At 32.2% G+C, this 5,445-nt stretch overlaps 1 protein-coding gene across 5 annotated transcripts in view; it reads left to right on the top strand.

Moving 5' to 3' along the window:
* LOC107685823 (receptor-type tyrosine-protein phosphatase T-like) overlaps positions 1-5,445 on the top strand; it is a 116,591-nt gene that overhangs the window by 45,711 nt on the left and 65,435 nt on the right. The gene's annotated exons all lie outside the window — the stretch shown is intronic.

Below are 5,445 nucleotides of genomic sequence, written 5' to 3'. Positions count from 1 at the left end.
GTGAGTTGAGTGAATCGTTACATCCCTAGCTATTTCATAAGCTCTTTCTCTTTTAAAAAATATTTTAGTGAATTTTTACTAAATGTATGAAATAAGATAATTTAATATCAGAATTTTGATGTATGCTTGATTTTGAATTATTAAATTATTTATAATATATTGGCATTTTATTGGATATTTAAACATTAAAAAAAATGTAGTGTTAAAATTTTTTTGTGAATTTTCATCAAATATTGTGTCAAATAAGTTTATGCATGTTTCATTTTTCATTATTAAATTTAATTATTTATATTATATTGCCATTATTGCCATCTTTTTTTTTTTTTAATAATTGACCATTTTCAGCAAATATTTTATGAAATAGGGTTATGCATGTTATATGCATGTCTCATTTTGCATTATTAAACTGAATAAATTATAATATATGGCATTATATTGGCCTTATAGGTATTTAATAATGAACTGTTTCTGTTTTTAAAACATTTACATATTTTTTTTATCAAATATTGTGTGAAATGTGGGTTATATGCTCTTTTTACATTATTAAATTGAATTATTTATAATATATTATTATTATGGGCATTATATGGGCCATTGGCCATACTAAATACAGTATGCTACATTCATATCATATATTAGTTTGAGAATGTAAGCAAGTGACAAGTTTTGTTTTTTGTTTTTCTTGCCAAGTACAACTGCTTTCTGCAGTATGCAGAGGTGCTTCACAAACATTGGGACTATGTGTCTGATATTAATTAACGTGATTTTATTGACCACAGAAAACCTGGAGGTAAACAGAATTTTATTCAAAAATGTTTATGTAGATTTTCTAGTGGTCATGACAGCAGTAATTCATCAAATGATGGAGAAGAGCATTATAGCTAGGCACATATCCAGACACGTGCTGTAGTTAAGCACACTTTCTGCAATTCAAAGAGCCAATGTAAGTGTATATACTGATGTTGTAAGTCCTAGTAAAGTATGACAGAATGGGAGAGTCTGCTGCATCCTCCAAAACCAAACACTCAGAACCGGCCTACAAGATGAGAAACTGTCATTGCACAATTACCTCATTTGCATAATTCAACTAAGTGCTAAAATCAAATACACCATCAGGGGATGCAATCATTGTCTCTGTGTGTGTGTGTGTGTGTGTGTGTGTGTGTGTTTTGTATGCAATCTCTGCATTAAACCACGACCGGAGAAAGTATTTTAACATCCAAAAAAACATGGATTACTACTTTGAGAACTGATGAAAATTTCATTATTATAGTGTTATATTTCAATTTCACAAAGAAACGTACAGTATTTTGTCCAAGCAATAATAAAAAGACACATTTAATTTATAATTTGTCTTAAATCTAATTTTGTTAAAAAAAAAAATCATGAATCGAATCGAATCGTGAAATCAAAATCGTGAATCGAATCGAAATGTGAGTTGAGTGAATCGTTACATCCCTAGCTATTTCATAAGCTCTTTCTCTTTTAAAAAATATTTTAGTGAATTTTTACTAAATGTATGAAATAAGATAATTTAATATCAGAATTTTGATGTATGCTTGATTTTGAATTATTAAATTATTTATAATATATTGGCATTTTATTGGATATTTAAACATTAAAAAAAATGTAGTGTTAAAATTTTTTTGTGAATTTTCATCAAATATTGTGTCAAATAAGTTTATGCATGTTTCATTTTTCATTATTAAATTTAATTATTTATATTATATTGCCATTATTGCCATCTTTTTTTTTTTTTAATAATTGACCATTTTCAGCAAATATTTTATGAAATAGGGTTATGCATGTTATATGCATGTCTCATTTTGCATTATTAAACTGAATAAATTATAATATATGGCATTATATTGGCCTTATAGGTATTTAATAATGAACTGTTTCTGTTTTTAAAACATTTACATATTTTTTTTATCAAATATTGTGTGAAATGTGGGTTATATGCTCTTTTTACATTATTAAATTTAATTATTTATAATATATTATTATTATGGGCATTATATGGGCCATTGGCCATACTAAATACAGTATGCTACATTCATATCATATATTAGTTTGAGAATGTAAGCAAGTGACAAGTTTTGTTTTTTGTTTTTCTTGCCAAGTACAACTGCTTTCTGCAGTATGCAGAGGTGCTTCACAAACATTGGGACTATGTGTCTGATATTAATTAACGTGATTTTATTGACCACAGAAAACCTGGAGGTAAACAGAATTTTATTCTAAAATGTTTATGTAGATTTTCTAGTGGTCATGACAGCAGTAATTCATCAAATGATGGAGAAGAGCATTATAGCTAGGCACATATCCAGACACGTGCTGTAGTTAAGCACACTTTCTGCAATTCAAAGAGCCAATGTAAGTGTATATACTGATGTTGTAAGTCCTAGTAAAGTATGACAGAATGGGAGAGTCTGCTGCATCCTCCAAAACCAAACACTCAGAACCGGCCTACAAGATGAGAAACTGTCATTGCACAATTACCTCATTTGCATAATTCAACTAAGTGCTAAAATCAAATACACCATCAGGGGATGCAATCATTTTCTCTGTGTGTGTGTGTGTGTGTGTGTGTGTGTGTGTGTGTGTGTGTGTGTGTGTGTTTTGTATGCAATCTCTGCATTAAACCACGACCGGAGAAAGTATTTTAACATCCAAAAAAACATGGATTACTACTTTGAGAACTGATGAAAATTTCTTGAAAATCATTTACTAATTTGCACATTGTGTAACATTTGAAGGACAATAGTGAATAACTATAGATCACACTCGAACCCCACTGTGACAAGCTATTCCTGTTTTTCATGGCATAGTTAGAGTTTGCACTCATGCTGCTTTCCTCAAATAGCTGATGAAGTTGACCACGTCTAAATGCATATTAACCTAAAGCTAGGAGTTTCTCATTTGTTTTTTAACCCGTTTGATTGTTCACAAGGGCATAGGTGATAACCGGGACCTTAGAGTGGGCGGCATATTGCCTATAAAAGCCACAGTCAGAAATACAATAGTGGTTAAAACCACCAGCTAAATCAATAAGCTCTAATTACCATGGATTGTAAAGGAGAGCCTGACAGCACCATTGTTAATGCGTCACTCTCTGGAGCAGCGTGAACTGAAACTTAATGATAGATCTCGCTATTAAAAGAGCGGGAATCAAAAGGTTAGCCATGAATGGCCTTAGTAGGTGTTCATCTTCCACAGTCGATGGAGGAAAGGCACTTCTGCTATTCATAAGGCAGGAACTTGGGGCTTGAATATTACAATAATAGCTTGTGCTTTTTTGTCATTTTTCTGATGTGTAGGAGTCATAGCGGTGGAAGTTATATGCAAATTTAAAGAGTTCCTCAAGTCTGGATTCACAGAAATAGCTCAGACTGTGGTTGGTTTGAAAACCTACTGACCTGCTTCGCTGTCTGCTATCTATATAGGCAGCTACCTTTTAAGATAGTCATTTAGAGTTTATGTTTATGTGTTGCTGAGTTAGCAAATCCAAACTAAGAAACACAAAAATACATATTGCATGCACATATTGGATGAAATATTTTTAGTACCTTTTAAAAGTAGTTGTACCGTTCTGTACTAGTGAAAGACTAGTATATTATGCAATGTTGTGCAAAATTCAGATTTAAATGTTCAGTTCATGAATGTGAATTTGAATTGGCCATCATTTTGTTGTTTTGTCAAAACAATATAAAACTTGTTATCTTGACAAACTTTGCTTTTGTAGTTTAAAATGTAATAAATAATTAAATAAAAAGCTTTTGTGGTTAAAAATTAGTTACATTTTTAAATATAATAAATAATTAAATAATTTAAGAAATAAATCATATTTATTGTATTTCAATTCATTTTTTGCTATCATTTCAAATTGCAATTCTGCATCCTGTTATCCACCTTAAATAAATTTAGTAGTTGAATTAGAATTTTAAAGGCATTCTAAATTCAATCCCTAATGGCACACGATCCTGATGTTGGATATTTGTTTATTTTGTGACTAACATAATGTTATCCATGTCCAATTTTCTGTTCAATTTTTCAATTTTCTGTTGATATGACTGAAAGGTCAGCCATATCAATACATACAGGCAGTGCACATTTTCTGTTTTCAAGTATATTATGTTGAATTTTGAGTAAATATTCAGCTGTTTAGGGAAGCAGCTCAATAAGGTTTTGAACAGACTCTAGGGCACTAGAATTGTACATTTTAAGCATCAGAGGACTCAGGAATTCAATTTGTGATGATTGTAGATGTCTGCACTCTAGTTACACACGAACACATTCTGTGTTCACAAGAAAAGACAAAACTGCTTATACCTCAACTTCTTTTGATCATTCATATTTAAGCCACTAACACCAGCACTTAAGTCAGGCGATGATGTCTCATGAATTGCAGCATTTTACATGTCTTTCAGGCACCATGAATTATTTCTGTGGCATCAAAAATGCTTGCAAGCTCATAAGCTATGCTTTTTTTTTATCTTTCAGAGATTGTGTAAAGCATGTTTTTTTTTTGTTTTTTTTTTAAGGCAGGAGAGATGGACTTCATTTTTAAACTAATAATACAAGGATGAATGAAGTGGACAGGCTGAGTCTAATGGCAAATTGATGTTTTACTTCTTGGTAGTAAAATGTCCCCTCAGGCATCTTTGACCAAGCCTAGGATAGATTGTAATTGATAATGGATGGCTCGCATATCTCTTAAAAGTGGAATTGTGGCCTCCTTCTAGCAATGAATCACAGGAGATTTGACGCCGGTGCTGTTCACTTTTGATACCTAAACATACTGTACTCGACCTGAAATGAACATGCATTGGTGATAGCGCTCCATAAAGTCTAATGTGTTGTTTCACATTCTGTATGCTGCCTGTTATGTACAAAAGGCCATATTTTTCCATAATACTTGTGTTTTGATTCAGAAAAGCTGTCAAGAGCATGTCTAGGTCACGTTTCAACCCAAAATCTAAGTATTTTAATTAAAAAAAGGCCTATTTTGGGCTATTTTTTACTATTGTGACATTATTTAATGACAATTAAAAACATTTTCACCTCAAATTCCCATTACTGTAACATGTCTAGATAATTCTCATTATTCTCAGTTGTGATTATAATTGTATTTTAATCAGGGGCGTGTCTACGTGGTGGCCAGGGGTGGCACTGGCCCCCCCTGAAATTTGGCTGGCCACCCCAGGTGCCCCCCCTACCAGATGTCTTGCGATAGGCTTGTTTTTAGTAAATTTTTAACTGCATCTGGCAGTGGCGGATCCTGGCATGTGTAGGCAGCTGCCTAGGGCCGCTTTCTTCTCTTCTTTATACTTAATTTTAGGCGGTTTCTATAGTGTGATCTTTCTCTCCACTCGCAAGCGGATTTCCTTCACTCACACAAAACTGGACGTATGCTTTTAAATATACATTGTACTTTTATGATTG

The sequence above is a fragment of the Sinocyclocheilus anshuiensis genome, unplaced genomic scaffold, assembly GCF_001515605.1.
Source record: "Sinocyclocheilus anshuiensis isolate Anshui unplaced genomic scaffold, SAMN03320099.WGS_v1.1 scaffold822, whole genome shotgun sequence".
Lineage (NCBI taxonomy): Eukaryota > Metazoa > Chordata > Actinopteri > Cypriniformes > Cyprinidae > Sinocyclocheilus > Sinocyclocheilus anshuiensis.
The sequence above is the reverse complement of the archived record's forward strand: the minus strand, read 5'-3'. Positions and strand labels throughout refer to the sequence as shown.